The sequence below is a fragment of the Microcaecilia unicolor genome, chromosome 2 (genome assembly GCF_901765095.1).
Source record: "Microcaecilia unicolor chromosome 2, aMicUni1.1, whole genome shotgun sequence".
Lineage (NCBI taxonomy): Eukaryota > Metazoa > Chordata > Amphibia > Gymnophiona > Siphonopidae > Microcaecilia > Microcaecilia unicolor.
In genome coordinates, this window is record NC_044032.1 from 144,931,342 (window position 1) to 144,949,191 (window position 17,850).

General features: G+C 41.0%; 1 protein-coding gene across 1 annotated transcript in view; it reads left to right on the forward strand.

The window, feature by feature from the left end:
* The window catches only part of ADGRV1 (adhesion G protein-coupled receptor V1), a 921,762-nt gene that overhangs the window by 873,179 nt on the left and 30,733 nt on the right, over window positions 1-17,850 (forward strand).

Genomic DNA, 17,850 nt, shown 5'->3' on the forward strand with positions numbered 1-17,850 from the left:
ACCTGGCAAGATCCCAAAAAAGTACAAAACATTCTATACTGCTTATCCCAGAAATAGTGGATTTTAATAATTGTCTATGGACTTTTTCTTTAGGAAGCATTCCAAACCTTTTTTAAACTCCGCTAAGCTAACCAACTTTACCACATTCTCTGGCAACGAATTCCAGAGTTTAATTACACGGTGAGTGAAGAAATATTTTCTCCAATTTGTTTTATATTTACTACATTGTAGCTTCATCGCATGCCCCCTAGTCCTAGTATTTTTGGAAAGCGTAAACGACGCTTCACATCTACCCGTTCCACTCCACTCACTATTTTATAGACCTCTATCATATCTCCCCTCAGCCACCTTTTCTCCAAGCTGAAGAGCCCTAGCTGCTTTAGCCTTTCCTCATAGGGAAGTCATCCCATCCCCTTTATCATTTTCGTCGCCCTTCTCTGCACCTTTTCTAATTCCACTATATCTTTTTTGAGATGCAGCGACCAGAATTGAACACAATATTCGAGGTGTGGTCGCACCATGGAGCGATACAAAGGCATCATAATATCCTCATTTTTGTTTTCCATTCCTTTCCTAATAATGCCTAACATTCTATTTGCTTTCTTAGCCACAGCAGCAGACTGAGCAGAAGGTTTCAAAGTATCATCAACGACAACACCTAGATCCCTTTCTTGGTCCGTGAATCCTAACGTGAAACCTTGCATGATGTAGCTATAATTCGGGTTCCTCTTTCCCATATGCATCACTTTACACTTGCTCACATTAAACATCATCTGCCATTTAGACGCCCAGTCTCCCAGTCTCGTAAGGTCCTCTTGTAATTTTTCACAATCCTCTCGCGGTTTAACGACTTTGAATAACTTTGTGACATCAGCAAATTTAATTACCTCATTAGTTACTCCCATCTCTTGGTCATTTATAAATATGTTAAAAAGGAGCGGTCCCAGCACAGAGCCCTGGGGAACCCCACTAACTACCCTTCTCCATTGAGAATACTGACCATTTAACCCTACTCTCTGTTTTCTATCTTTTAACCAGTTTTTAATCCACAGTAGAACACTACCTCCTATCCCATGACTCTCCAACTTCCTATGGAGTCTTTCATGAGGTACTTTGTCAAACGCCATCTGAAAATCCTGATACACAATATTAACCGGCTCATCTTTATCCACATGTTTGTTCACCCCTTCAAAGAAATGTAGTAGATTGGTGAGGCAAGATTTCCCTTCACTAAATCCAGGTTGACTTTGTCTCATTAATCCATGCTTTTGAATATGCTCTGTAATTTTGTTCTTAATACTAGTCTCTACCATTTTGCCCGGCACCAACGTCAGACTCACCGGTCTATAATTTCCCCGGATCTCCTCTGGAACCGTTTTTAAAAATCAGCGTTACATTGATCACTCGCCAATCTTCCAGTACCACACCCACACTTGATTTTAAGGATAAATTACATATTACTAACAATAACTCTGCAAGTTCATTTTTCAGTTCTATCAGTACTCTGGGATGAATACCATCCGGTCCAGGAGATTTGCTACTCTTCAGTTTGTAGAACTGCCCCATTACATCCTCCAGGTTTACAGAGAATTCTTTAAGTTTCTCCCACTCGTTGGCTTCGAATACCATTTCTGGCACCGGTATCCACCCAAATCTTCCTCAGTGAAGACCGAAGCAAAGAATTTGTTTAATCTCTCCGCTATGGCTTTTTCTTCCCTGATCACCCCTTTTATTCCTTGGTCATCTAGTGGTCCAACCGATTCTTTTCCTTCCTGCTTTTAATATACCTAAAACAAATTTTACTATGTGTTTTGGCCTCCAACACAATCTTTTTTTTGAAGTCCCTCTTAGCCTTCCTTATCAGCGCTTTGCATTTGACTTGACATTCCTTATGCTGTTTCTTATTATTTTCAGTCGGTTCCTTCTTCCATTTTCTGAAGAATTTTCTTTTAGCTCTAATAGCTTCCTTTACCTCACTTTTTAACCATGCTGGCTGTCGTTTGGTCTTCCGTCCTCCTTTTTTAATACGCGGAATATATTTGGCCTGGGCTTCCAGGATGGTGTTTTTGAACAGCATCCATGCCTGATGTAAATTTTTGACCCTTGCAGCCGCTCCTCTAAGTTTTTTTTTCACCATTCTTCTCATTTTATCATAGTCTCCTTTTTTAAAGTTAAACACTAATGTATTTGATCTCCTACGTATACTTACTTCAAGGCTAATATCAAATCCGCAGTGGCGTTCCTAGGGGGGGGGGGGGCGGTGGGTGCGATCCTCCCCTGGTGCACACCCCTTTGGGGGGGGGGTGCCGCGCACGCCTGTCCTTCGTTTGTTCCATGCTCCCTCTGCCCTGTTTCCGGGGCAGAGGGAGCATGGAACGAACTGAGAGGCGCGCGGCACCCCCCCCAGCGGTGTGCACCTGGGGGGGTTCTTTTGCGGGGGGGTGTCCTTTCGCTGGGGGGTCGCGCTGCATCCGGGGGGTCGCTGCACCCGGGGGGCGGGGCGCATCAGCGATCCGCCCCGGGTGTCAGCCCCCCTAGGAACGCCACTGCAAATCCGATCATATTATGATCACTGTTATGAAGCGGCCCCAGCATCATTACCTCCCGCACCAGATCATGCGCTCCACTAAGGACTAGGTCTAGAATTTTTCCCTCTCTCATCAGCTCCTGTACCAGCTGCTCCATAAAGCAGTCCTTGATTTCATCAAGGAATTTTACCTCCCTAGCGTGCCCCGAAGTTGCATTTACCCAGTCAATATCGGGGTAATTGAAATCACCCATTATTATTCTGTTGCCCAGTTTGCTTGCATCCATAATTTCCTTTAACATTTCTGCATCCATCTGTTCATCCTGGCCAGGCAGACGGTAGTACACTTCTATCACTATCCTTTTCCCCCTTTACACATGGAATTTCAATTCATAGTGATTCCAAGAAGTGTTTTGTTTCCTGCAGAATTTTCAGTCAATTTGATTCAAGGCTCTCATTAGTATACAATGCTAACCTTCCACCAATTCGATCCACCCTATTACTATGATATAATTTGTACCCAGGTATGACAGTGTCCCATTGGTTATCCTCCTTCCACCAGGTCTCAGAGATGCCTATTATATCTAATTTTTCATTTAGTGCAATATATTCTACCTCTCCCATCTTATTTCTTAGGCTCCTGGCATTCGCATATAGACATTTCAAGCTATGTTTGTTTTTCCTTATTTACATCATGCTCAGTACTTGACAGTATTAATTTGCAATCTTTTGTCTGTTTTTTTATTTTTATTTAAGGACACCTGATCTACTATGGTCTCTTTTGCAACCTCACTATCAGGATACCCTATCTTCCCTGTTTTGGTGATATCTTTGAAAGATACCTTATCCCGAACCATGCACTTTTGAGTGACTGTCAGCCTTCCCCCCATTTCTAGTTTAAAAGCTGCTCTATGTCCTTTTTAAATGCCGATGCCAGCAGCCTGGTCCCACCCTGGTTAAGGTGGAGCCCATCCTTTCGGAATAGGCTCCCCTTTCCCCAGAATGTTGCCCAGTTCCTAAGAAATCTAAAACCCTCTGCACCATCGTCTCATCCACGCATTGAGATTCCGGAGCTCTGCCTGTCTCTTGGGCCCTGCGTGTGGAACAGGTAGCATTTCAGAGAATGCTACCCTAGAGGTTCTGGATTTGAGTTTTCTACCTAAGACTCTAAATTTGACTTCCAGAACCTCTCTCCCACATTTTCCTATGTCATTGGTACCCACATGTACCAAGACAGCCGACTCCTCCCCAGCAATATCTAAAATCCTATGTAGGTGATGCGTGAGGTCCGCCACCTTCGTACCAGACAGGTAAGTCACCAGGCGATCCTCACGTCCATCAGCCACCCAGCTATCTATATGCCTAATGATCGAATCACCAACTACAACAGCTGTCCTAGCCCTTCCCTCCCTGGCAGCACTTGGAGACATATCCTCGGTGCGAGAGGATAGTACATCCCCTGGTGGGCAGGTCCTGGCTACAGGAGTACTTCCTACTTCACCAATTGCCTTCAGACACGTGGCACGTGAATTCAGTACATTGTTCTTCAGGTCAGGTGATCTCCACAGTGAGAAAACTGACAAATACAGTGATTTATTATGACTTTCATTGATCATTTTTTGAGAAAAAAACATTTACTAGCCAATCTCACTTGAGAATTGTAATGTTTTTGTAAAAGTTTACACTGATCTTTTAGGCCAGCTGTTGCGCCACTTTCTTTCCAAGTGTCTCAACTGTTGCTTTAAAATTTTTAATCCAGATATACCTTTAATTATCTTTGCTCCCTACTCATCCATAAAGAAACAATGTCATCCACTTTATTATTAAGCTTGCTGTTCCATATGTCTGCCTGTTCCTCTACTGTAGATTCTAAAAAGTCCTTATCAAATATAATACCTAAAGGAGCCACAGAGCCTGGGTCTACTTGATTCCAGTCTCTGAAAACTCTACGTCCCACATCTACCCTACCTTTCTTCTGAGAATGCAACACCAGTGAGCATACCACAATATAGTGATCTGACCATGATAGGGGACTAATTCTAAGTGCGGTAATCTCACAATTCCCACTTATGAGGGGCAGCAGCAGATCCAATGTATGACCCTCCACATGGGTGGAACCTATAACCCACTGCTTTAAACCCCAATGTGATGTGAAAGTAACAAACTTGTCAGTATGCAGATCATGCCTGTCTTCAAAATGAACATTACAATCCCCTAAAATAATATCTTCATACTGTGATGAGGCAATCCCAGAAAGCCCCTCTAGAGGGCAGATTCCCAGTAAAACAACCATCAGAAAGAAAGAATTAGGATTGCTCCTAGCGAGAGAGCAGTCTGGAATGGAATGAGTAATTAAGGAAAGGCTGTGTATTTGATGACAAAGCAAGTGCCTGTGTGTGCTTCATTCTACCTCCTCACAATAGATGACCTTGGGTGAGCTACAGGAGTGAGAAGCCAGGATCTACATCTTTATCTTGTATTACCTTTACAAGAGAGGAGTGATAAATCAGTCGATTGACAAGAAGTAGAGTGGGATTTTTTTCCTAAATGAGAGAGAATGAGGGTAAGAGTGTCACTGATATGTTAAGGGCAGAAGTAGCAGGACGCCAAATGCTGTTCCTGGGGGAGTTCTGCTCAACTGCACAATGCAAATTTGTGTAGAATTTGTTGTTGTTCTTAATTCTTCACATGCAAAAGGTTAGCGACATAGACAGCAGCAGTGGACATCATTTCTCTCCTCACTCCTACACATGAAAATGTCTCAGCTGCTCTTTTTGACTCTCGCTGCTCTTTTTGACTCTCCCACTCTGTTGCAGGGATAACGTATAGGTAACATTTTTTCTAGCTGCAAGGAGAATCGCTGCCATTCTATTCTATAGCCACAAGTGCACCATGAAGAGGAGGAGAACAGATGCTTTTTTGGCCACATCTTTTTCCTCTGCTGCCTGGTATCAGAGTGTTAATTTGAACCATGGGCTGTATGATGAGTTTATACAGAGTTATACAATAACAATTATAAACTTGGATTAAGTGAAATATGTTGTACTTCTACTGAGGCAAAGTAACACATTAAACATATTAACATAGACCCACATCAAGGTAAAGACATCACGTCACACATTCCAGTCTTAACAAAGAGAATCATTTAGAACTCTTAACAGAAATATGTGATTTAGTGTATAATAATTATAGGAGGTCAGATCATGTTTTTGATAAAATTACATGGGTTACCCATTAAAGCATGTATTATTTTTAAATTATTATACTGGGTGTTTATGATGTTTAATGGCACATGTCCAGAATATTTATTTTCCATATTTTCATTTCCATTGTCAACTTCTTCATCTGAGCTATTGATTCTCATCTTACTTTCCATCTTTTGTAAAAGTTACATTTAAAAAGTATTTATCCACTTCATTTCCTTATCAAGCAGTTTCTGCATGGGGTTCTTTAACTGCTGATCTTAAAAGATTCCCTCTCATTTCCTTTTCTGTAAGCAATTGAAGGTGTATTTGTGTAACAAATTATTTTATTAGACTGGTTATTTTATTGATGCTCCTTCTCTTTTTATCTGTTATAATTGTGTAATTCAATCTTGATATCTGTTTTGAACCTATATTTGGGAGTTGGTGGACTACAAACATCATTACCATTAACAAGACACTGTAACAGTTCTAATGACACCAGACTGCCTATAGCTTCTACCAACTAAAAAGTAGAATATATTCTCCACAGGCAGTCTGGAGATCTATATTTTAAACAGAATAAAATGGTGGCAATTCTAGATCTGGGCACCACAGTGTAGGTACCCACTTTACACAGGCTGTGAATCTATTCTATAATAGCAATTACATATGTAATTTCCATTCTCCAAGGACAAGCAGTTGATTGGCCACTATTCCTTCCATCATCTTGGTCGCTAATGGTATAGATGCAACTGGTCTGTAGTTTGAGATATCTTTGGTATATTTTTTCGTGTCTTTTGGGATTGGTGTGAGCAGAATATTAACCTTGTCCAAAGGGAATTGGCCATCTTGGAGCATAAAGTTTAGATGTGATGTGAGTTGCTCAAGGAAATGGTTAGGGGGAGCTTTCATTATGTAGTTGGGACATGTGTCTAATTTGCAGTGGGCAGTAGAGAACTTTCTTAACACTTCAGTTACCATCTCATAAGAGAGTTGGGCGAAAGCTGTCCATGTCAGCTGGAGCATCCTCTAGAGGATAGTCTAGTTCATCTATGAAGGTTTCAAGGTTGGTATCTTCTTGGGGTAGACTTTTCTCTAAGTTTATGATCTTTCCTTCAAAATATTTGGCTAGATCATTTGCTGGTAGGAGATCCTTGTTCTTTGTGGTTAGTGTTTTGACGTCCAGTAGGTTGTTTACTAGCATGTATATTTTCCTTGGGTCTTTGTAATCATGGCATATTTGTTCTGTGTAGAATTTTCTTTTTGTTTGTCTTGTGTTTGTACCTCTTTTGTGCTTCTTTCCATGTGGTTATGGTAGATTCATTTTTTATTTTTCTCCATTCTCGTTCTTGTCTTCTGCAGCAAATTTTTAGTTCTTTTAATTCCTCATTATACCAATGGACTGTTTTGTGTTTTTTTTGTGAGGTTTTAGTTCGCAAAGGTGCTATTTAATCTAGAGCAGTAGTGCACCTTTTATCCCATTCTATGAGGAATTCTGTGGAGTTGGTTGGTTGGTGGTGACCACTGATTTTCATAAATGGAGTGCCAGAATATTGTTGTGACAGTTTTCCCTCTTGTTTTGTATGAGGTTCATATTGGCATTTGGTAAATTCCTATTTCCCACCAATAGAGGGTTATGTCTAGTCTGAAGTGGTCAGCCCAAGGGTTTCAGTCCATCTCTGGATCTGGATTGAAAAGTTCCTGCCTGTTGAGAATTGATATGCAAGGAGGTCTAGTGCATGACCTTTTATGTGGATTGAGTTCAATGGTGTTCGTTGGAATTCCCATGGTTGTAGAAATAAATTGCATTCTCTGGTGTAATCTGTGCTCTGATCTTCTAGATGGAGATTGATGTCTCCTATTAATATCACATTTGAATTTGCTATATACTTGTGTGAGATAAAAACAATAAAGTTTGTCTGGGTCTATTTCCAGTTTCCTGGTGGGCTATAGAATAGGATGCAGCATAGGTGGTTGAGCAGGGATAAGTCTTGTATCTTGATCGAGGCAATTTCAAGTTGTGGTGTAATGGATTCAGCTATAGGTTCCAATGCAAAGAAGGATATATAGATCGGTGTGATGCCACTTCCTTTTCTCGCATTTCTGGTCCAGTGTAGAATTTTGTAGCCTGGTGGGCAGAGGTCTGCGATTATAGGATCTTCATTGTTGTGGATCCAAGTTTCATTGAGGAAGACTAGTCCAAGGTGTTCTTCCATTATACAATCCTTTATTGTTTCTGTTTTGTTTACCGCTGATCTGGCATTTATGTATCCTACTGGTATGGGTAGATGGTTTTCCTCTGTTGTAGAGGATTTCAGGATTTTCACCAGTTGATGTGTGCTTTGTTTGTTGGGTTGGTGTTGTTTCTTTTTTTTTTTTTGTTTGCTGCAGTTTATGCACAGTAGGATCTCTTCTTCTGTTAGATTGATACTTGTCTGGGTGAAAGGTGTTCAGTCTGGTGTAATTTGCATAGTATGGGTATTATGTTGTTGTCATCTTGTGATAGGGCTCCCATGGTTGTAGTTAATGTTAGTATAGCTAGACTTAGGAGAAGCCTAGTGATGTGCATTTTTTTTGTGTGAGTAAGTGGGGAAAATATATCTCCCACTCAGCTGTGGTTTGTCAGGTCGGGAATCGGCATATGGAGTCACTCTTCCTTCAGTGGATGTCTTTGTTCTGGATTCACTGCTATTCGTACTGCTGAGAGGGGTGTGCTTCAGCTATGGGTTCAGGGAGTTCTTTCCTGTTTCTCTCCCTGTTCTCTAGTTCAACAGAAGCTGCCCTGGCCCATTGACGCCTGATATTTGTTTTTTTTCTCATGCCTGGTCTCTTTGTTCTCAGCGGATCACATTTGGGTATTCAGCTGCTTGTGTAGGAGATCGGTGCACTCCCCATGCCGGCCTTTTTCTTTCCCAGTGAGCTTCATGTGGGGTACCTCATACTAGTTGTGTCCTGCTCTGGTTGTCTCACATTGTTCTCTGCTGTATCCCCAGATCCGGTGTTTCCACTGCAGGTTGGGTGATGCCAGTTGCCTTGCAGTGGGGATTGATGCCCTCTCCATTCTGTGCCTTCTCGTCCCCAGCTAGCTGCAGATGGAGAAGTCATGAGTTCTCGCTCATCACACGAACCCTGCTCCGGTCATTAGGCTTGCTCACTGCCACTCTGGAGGTCTCTTTTATCATACCTGTTAGGTCCCTTGCCCTCTTTGGTGATTTGGGCTGTCCCCCAGGAGTCTATGGGAGGGCAAGATGTGGCAATTGATAGGAATGTGGCGATCAGCAAGGCTCTAGGTCGCACGGACGAGCTCGGTACTGCCGCAGCACAGAGATGCAAGGAGACATATAATCACCTGGTCCAATCAGTGTGATGCAGCATCGGGGTTGCCTGGCAAGGTTCTGCTCCAATGAGGTGGGTGAAACGTGCAGCCAATTTTCATCCTTGAATGGTCACCCTATGCTTTCTTGGAAGCAAATGCAAATACAGAAGTGCAGGGGTAAAGTGTTTAATCATTTTAATGCTGAATACTGTGCTTTCTGTAGTGACCATAAAGCATATTATGGTAAACCAAGAAACAAAGTGTTGCAATAATCAAATGGGGCGTCACTATACTTTGAATCACCAGGTAAACATTTTCAAAGGACAAATAGTCCTTCAACCTTCTAACAAGTTTTAATTTGAAAAATACTGTACTAATTACTCTAGCTACCTGAGATTTCATGTTCAAAAATAGATCAATCTAGACCCCAATGATCATATTTTCTTAGCAAAAGGAATTTTAACACTATCTATAGAAAAGCATCAATCAACAGAATACTAGACACAAGAATGACTTGAGTCTTAAACATGTTTAAGGTAATTTGCTCTTACTCATTGATTGATGGTCTTCAAGTATAAACATAGAACTGAATAAATTCTCTCATAGAATTGTCAATTTTGGAAAAAATGGATGTCATCTGTATACATACGATAATGAAGACCCAAACTTTTAATAAAGTACACAAGGGAAAATAAAAAATATTAAACAAATATACTGAAAGGGCAGAACCTTGAGGAACACCTGTAGTCAGGTCAGTTATCTCAGATGTATCCTTTCCCTGTACTACACAATACCTCCGTTTTTCTAAAAATGGTGCAAACCATTTCCCAACCACCCCAGCAATTCCAATACCTCACAACCATTGCAACAAAATTGTGTAACTAACAGAATCAAATGCTGCAGAGATATCTAGTGAAACTAAAACAAAGGAGGCATCTTTATCAAATCCCTCCCTAATAATGTCAGTCATGGAAAGTAACAATGATTCTGTATCACATTCACATCTTATTCCAATTGATAGATTATTTACATGACCACCAAGTGTTGGATCAGTATCAATCTGGTTTCAAACAACCTTTTCAATCACTTTTGCTAGAAATGGGAGAGACAAAATAGGTCTAAAATTCTCTGCCCTGGAAGCATCAAGACTCTCATTCTTAAGTTGCAGCTTGATTGATGCCATCTTTAATGAATCTGGTAATCTACCTCAGTCAATGATTTATTAACTGTACAAGTACCAGAATTAACTGTTTATTCTCCCAAAGTCTTAACACCAGAAACATGACAAAGATCAAATACAGAACTTGACATAACCTTCTTCATAATAGATTTTACTTGCTCATCAAAGGACAAACTCCACCCAATTTTATTCTGCCTGTACAGAGGATTCAATTAGACTCAATGTTGACACTGAATCAAATGATTCTGTAATTTAAGCAATCTTGGTTTAGAAAGCCTCAGCAAATTGTTGAGTAGAAATAGATACATCTAAATCCCTTTTATTAGCTTTCATAGTGAGTAAATTCCTTACAGTCACAAAAAGCTCTCTAGACTGAGGAGAGGATTCAATGACCTTATTAAAATATTCTTCTTTACTCCTCAAAGTGGCATCATTATATAAACCTAATTTCTAATTATAAGTTTCTAACGTAACGCCTGATGGATATTTACTCTAATCACATTCAGATCTACAAACATCTTTCTTCAAATCTCTCAGTTCATCATTATACCAGGGTACAGAGTAGGAATGCATTAGTGTAACTTGTTTTATAGGAGCCACCTCATCCAAAGAATCAATCAAAACAGTGTTCCATTATACAACAACATCATCTAAGCATTTCTCCTGAAGCCCTACCAATTTCAGACTAACTACAGATTTCAATGTTGCCAACTTAAATGATGAGTAGCCTAGTGGTTAGTGAAATAGACTTTGATCCTGGGGAAGTGGGTTTGATTCCCACTGCAGCTCTTCATGACTCTGGGCAAATCACTTAATTCTCCATTGCCCCAGGAACAAATAAGTACCTGTATATATTATGTAAACCACTTTGAATGTAGTTTCAAAAATCACAGAAAGGTGATATATCAAGTCCATGTAACACCACTGGCTTGTCTCCACTTTTGAATTCCTCAGTGAACACTCTTCTGTCAGTGCTCCCAAGCCACAGGATTACTATCAGCTCATATTAGGATCACTCCAAAACTATTCCACGCTCTACAGTGGTGGATGGTGTCTCAGAATCTTACCCAAGGTCTTCCGTTCCAACCCCTTTGGCATCACAAAATCCTCACCACAGGTACATCCATGACAGGTTGAGGAGCACACCTAGAATGTCTCCACACATAAGGTTCTTGGTCCCCATGGAAGAAAATATATATCAATCTCCTGGAATTATGAACACTTTGAAATGCTCACAAAACCCTCCAGAACCGTATCCTCGGTCAGGTAATACTCATTCACACAGACAACCAGGTAGTGATGTATTACCTGAACAAACATGAACAGGTTCTTACCATCTCTGTTGCCAAAAAATTCAGATATGCATGTGGGCAACTTCTTAAAACATCTTTGTAAGAACTGTTTACCTAACCAGCAAACAAAATGCTGTAGGAGACAAACTGAGAAGAGTCCTTCAGCCTCACGAATGGTCCCTCAGCACCTTGGTAATTTGTTGAATATTCCAGCAGTGTGGGGACCCCAGCAATAGACCAGTTTTCTTCTCCTCAGAACAGCAAGCTTCCCTTCTTTTGTTCTGGACTGTATGCTCCAAACCATATAGCCCCAGATGCCTTCTTGCTTCACTGGGGAAACAGACCTATATGCTTTTCCCCCACAACAAGTACAGGCAACTCTATTGTTCTCATAGGCTGTATCCCTGAACACCAGAATTTAAGATGAGATGATCCACTGTTTATGTGATGAAGTTTGCAACTGCAAGTATCAGAAATTACTTAGTAAAAGTAGTAAGAATTGGTAAAATTATTACTTCAGTAAAAGTAACACACTTTTGCTGTACTTCTTTACAAGTAAAAGTAACACAACTTTTACTTGAGTACAATAACTAATTATATTTACTTAGGGGTCTTTTACAATGGCGCAGTAGCATTTTTACCATGCACTAATAATCAGCACATGTTAAACGCTAGAGACACCCATAGGAATATATGGGCATCTCTAGCGTTTAGCACACTCTAAAAGGCACACTTATGGGCCAATCAGAAGCTAGAGGCTAATAGCGCCATATTAGCACCTGTGTTTGCTATTGCCCCATGATCAGAGCCCTCGAGCATGTGAAACAACGCGCTCAAGGGCTCTGAATGCAACTAGCATGCAAATTTATGCAAAACATGGCTCTTAGTGCAAGTAGCATGCAAATACATGCTAAACATATTCCTCCCCAATGATCAGTGAGCAGCAGTTCTATATGCCTACCTGTAAAGTACACACTATGCAAGATGTGCACATATTTACAGAATAGTGCTGGGGTAGAATCTTGGTATTTAAGCATATATGTGAACAAGTACACACGTATATGCCATTTATTCTAAACATTTAGGAGTCCTTTTACAAAGCGGGCTTACCAGTTGCTAAAAGAGAAGTACCTCTGGGCTACCGCAGCAGCCCAGCAGTAGTTCCCACCTCCAGCATGCATCATATCCGGCACTAAAAAGACATTTTAATTTTTGTAGCACCAATGTGTACCCAGTAGTAATTGGGCAGTGCTGCCCGGTTACCGCTGGGTTAAAGCAGGAACCCTTACCTCTATCTGAATGGATAGCAGTAAGTGTCCCCCCCCCCCCCGAAATGGCCGCACAGCAAGTGCTTCACTTGCGCATGGCCATTTCCTGAAAAAAACAAAGACCTGAAAAAAACAAAGACCTGTCTTTTACCTGCTGCGTTAAAAGGGGGCCTCAGTGTGCATCAAAAACACATGCCAACGCCAGCACAGGCCTCCTAAATTCATAATAGGTATTTAAACGTTAGCACATATTTTACAATTTTATTTATTTATTTATTGGGATTTATTAACCACCTTTATGAAGAGATTCACCCAAGGCGGTGTACAGCAGGTACAGTTTAACATAAAACTTACAATTTTGTTAATAGCATAACAATAGTAAAATAACCAAGTATAAACATAAATAAAATAAGGGGCACTTTTACTAAGGTGCGCTGAAAAATGGCCTACGGTAGTGTAGACGTGTGCTGTGGGCACACAGAATAATTTTTCAGCGCACCTGTAAAAAATGCCTTTTTTAAATTTTTGCTGAAAATGGATGTGCATCAAAATGAAAATTGCCACACATCCATTTTGGGTCTGAGAGCTTACTGCCAGCCATTGACCTCGCTGTAAGGTCTTATGCGGTAACTGGGCGGTAGTGGTCTACACGCCCAATTACCATTTGCACGCCAGAAAATAAAAATATTTTCCGGTGTGCATAGCGGACGTGTGTCAAAAATGAAATTACCACAAGGGCTATGTGGTAGCTGGGTGGTAACTCAAAATTTATGCATGTTGGGCACACGTAGGTGCCTTTCAGGCTCATTTTCAAAAGAGAAGGACACCCATCTTTCAACACAAATCGGACATCCCCAATAATGGAAACCAAGGACGCCCATCTCAGAAATGACCAAATCCTAGCCATTTGGTCATGGGAGGAGCCAGCATTTGTAGTGCACTGGTCCCCCTGACATGCCAGGACACCAACCGAGCACCCTAGGGGGCACTGCAGTGGACTTCAGAAATTGCTCCCAGGTGCATAGCTCCCTTACCTTGGGTGCTGAGCCCCCCAAAACCCAACACCCACAACTGTACAACACTACCATAGCCCTAAGAGGTGAAGGGGGCACCTAGATGTGGGTACAGTGGGTTTGTGGTGGGTTTTGGAGGACTCACATTTACCACCACAAGTGTAACAGGTAAGGGGGATGGGCCTGGGTCCGCCTGCCTGAAGTACACTGCTCCAGGAACCTGCATACTGCTATCAGGGAGCTGGGTATGACATATGAGGCTGGCAAAAAATATTTTTAAAGTTTTTTTTTAGGGTGGGAGGAGGTTAGTAACCACTGGGGGAGTAAGGGGAGGTCATTCCCGATTCCCTCCGGTGGTCATCTGTTCAGTTTGGGCACCTTTTTGAGGCTTGGTCGCAAGAAAAAATGGACCAAGTATAGTCGGCTGAGGACGCCCATATGTTAAGCATGCCTCAGTCCCGCCTTCGCTATGCTTCCGACATGCCCTCGGGAACTTTGGTTGTTCTCACGATGGAAAGCAGCTGAGGGCGCCCAAAATTGGCTTTTGATTAAGCCGATTTGGGTGACCCTGGGAGAAGGACGCCCATCTCCCGATTTGTGTCGAAAGATGGGCGCCCTTCTCTTTCGAAAATGAGCCCATTAATGTGTATGCTGTTGCTTGCTTAGCATCCACAACAGCTTGAATACTCTTCCTTAAATAGGATTCTAAATATCCTCTGTTTGTCATAAGCCTTTCTGAATTCTGATAACATGTTCCTCCACCATCTTTATTAGGAGGTTATTTGATGCAGTTCTTGCTGATTTCTTTCTGGGACTTGTATGGTGGTTATTGCTCACATTATCTTTGCAAATGTTTCTCCCCTCCTTCCCAGTATCCATTTCTGCACATTTCCTTTTCCTCTGCTCCAATATCCTTTTCCTTACCTCCTTCTGTCCTCCACCTGCATCCACTCCCATTCTGCTAGTCCCCATCCTCAGTGTTGGCCTCCTGCTCCTCCCTTATCCCTCAAACCCTGCATATTCTGATCATCACACCTCAAAAGGATTAGGAGTACTAAAAAAAAAAAAAAAAGCAGAGAAGGGCAAAAAAAATAAGAAGGAAAATTCCCTTACCAAGAAAGGTTTAACAGGTTAGGGCAGTTCAGCTTGGAGATTAGACAAATTAATTAAAATATGGGAGTTTACTAAATCATGAGTACTATAGAAGAAGTAAATATTGAACAGGTATTTATCAAACAATACCAGGACTAGAGGAAATTACTGAAACTAGCTAGCAGCAGATTTAAATCATGTTTAAAACTATATTTGGAGTGGAGAAGTAGCCTAATGATTAGAGTAGTGGGCTGAAAACTAGAGGAGTCTGGTTCAAATCCTACTTGAGCAACTTGTGGTTTTGGGCAAGTCACATAATTCTCTGTTTTCTCAGGTACAAACTCAAGATTGTGAGCTCTGTTCAGATAGGAAAATACCTCTGTACCTAAATGTAGGCTTGCAGGCAGTATATAAAAATCATTTTTTCATTTACTGCAAATATTTTCATTTAGGGTATAGAATTTTTTGCAAGAAAATGTAGTCAAGGTTACTGGTGTAGCTGAGTTTTGAAAAGGTTTGAAGAAATTTCTGGAGCATAAATCCATAAACAGTTATTATTCAAATAGACTTGGATAGCTCTGCTTCATAATAAGGGTAAAAAGGATAATATCTTTGATAGGTGGTACAACCAAAGTGGTTTACATAGTATATACAGGTACTTTCACTTCCCTAGTGGACTCACAAAGTGGGAACGAGCACTAGAAAACAAATTTTCTTATTAGATTCTGCTGTCTTCCTCCAAGTGACCCAGGTGCCCAATGTCAAGGACAGATTCTGGGCTTGATAGTTTGTTTCACTATGGCATCTCTTATGTTTTTCAAAAATAGTCTATGCTTGGCTCCTACTTTTGGGATCTGGGAATAATTCTAATAATAAGGTGCTATTATTTACACAGCCAAATTCTATAAATGGTGCCTTAGTAATCCATGCTGAAAAACCACATGGTTAGCATGATTCTAAAAACTACGCCTAAAGTTAGGTGTACATTATTGAACAAGCCTATGCACCATTTTTGTGACTAAAATTTAGGTTCACCCATTTAGGCCACATAAAACCAGGCCTAAATATCTGCACCTAAGTTAGGTGCAGATCGGGTGCATTCTATAATAGTGCACATGGTTTTTTGAAACGCTCACAACCTGCTCATTCCACAGCCACGCCAACCGTTCAACTGCACATATTAAAATTTATGTGCATGGTGGTGTAGAATATGCCTAGAAAGTTGTGCATATGAATTCTAATTAAAGCCAATTAGTGCCACTAATTGGTTAAGTACCAATTATCAGTGCCAGTTGGCTTGTTAATTAAGTTGTGCACACAATTTGACAATACGGCCAAATTAGCATGCACAACTTAAGGCACCATATATAGAATTTGGGGGACAGTATATACATATATAAATGACTTGCTGGCACGTACACATTACTCATGCACATATAAGTGCCAAAAATCCTTTTATATACTCTTCTGTAAATACACTCTTCTTACATAGCATGTATTTTACGGATGGGCATACACTCGGAAGAGCATGGGCAGGACTTACACGTATGTGCATCCCTTTTAGAATGCTATGTTACATTCATATGTCCAACATTTAGGCAGAAGCGTTTATACCATCTCTTTGGCTGATGTAAGTGCACCACCCTCTAGGTGCTTAAATCTAGGCATCCCTTCATAAAATTGCCCTCTTGGTGTCTATGAAATTTTGACTCATGGAGACGACCAATGTTGGTTGTAGTGCAAACAATTTGTGCTAAACGTCTCTGTAAAATATCTTGGGACTAAAATAAACTGGTACATAACTAAATTTTGCATTGAATTTAAACCTGAAATCTAACAGGCCACAAGATCTGAAACAGCATGATTTTACCAAGGGAAAATCATATCAAATGAATCTGATTTCTTTGACTAAGTGACCAGAGAATTGGATCGAGGACACGTGCTAGATGTAATCTACCTGGATTTCAGGAATGCCATTGACATAGTTCCGCATTGAAGGCTCATCAATAAACTGAAGTTAGGACCCAGAGTGGTTAACTGGATTAGAAATTGGTTGACTGACAGACAACAGAGGGTGGTGGTAAATGGAATTTGCTTGGAGGAAAGAAAGGTGAGTAGTGGAGTGCCTCAGGGATCGGTACTGGGGCCAATTATGTTCAATATATTTGTGAGTGACATTTCTGAAGAGTTAGAAGGAAAAAGTGTGCCTTTTGGCTTTTGGGGAAAAGTTGTGCAAAGGTCCCCTTTAGCCCTACTCCTGACACAGCCTGTTAAAGTGAAATGTGGCCACTTTGGGTACTCTCTTTTGAGTAAAACTGCACTTTTTCTACATCCACTGGTCTGCTTTGTGCTATTTTCTACTGCAACTGTTCACCACTCTGTTTCTTCGAGACTTAGAGTAACATTGGAAAATACTTTTTCATGGAGAGGGTGGCTGATGCCTGGAATGCCCTCCCGGTGGAGGTGGTGGAGACAAAAACAGAGACAGAATTAAAAAATATGTTAGATAGATACAAGGAATCCCTAAATAGAAAGAGAATAGTATCAAAACAAAACTTAACACATCAACAGCTATAAGTTCATTTCTGATAGGCTGGAGTGGTGTTTAGATGGCAGCTCCAACAGTGAGGAATTGAGGCTAATGCTGGATGGACTTCTGTGGTGTGAGCCCTGAAAATGCCAAGGACAGATCAAGATCAAGAATGAGTATTTTATACCACATTCTACTACTAATTATTCATTCTGTAGCACTACTAGATGTGCACAGTGCTGTACGCATTATATGAAGGTACTTTCTCTGTGAATAGTGGTCTTACAATCTAAATTTTTTTTTGTTCCTGGGGCAACAGAGAGTTAAGTGACTTGCCCAGGGTCACAAGGAGTTGCAGTGAGAATTGAACCCAGTTCCACAGGATCTCAGCTGACTGCACTAACCATTAGTCTACTCCTCCACATTCATAGTGCATGCTATGAGTGC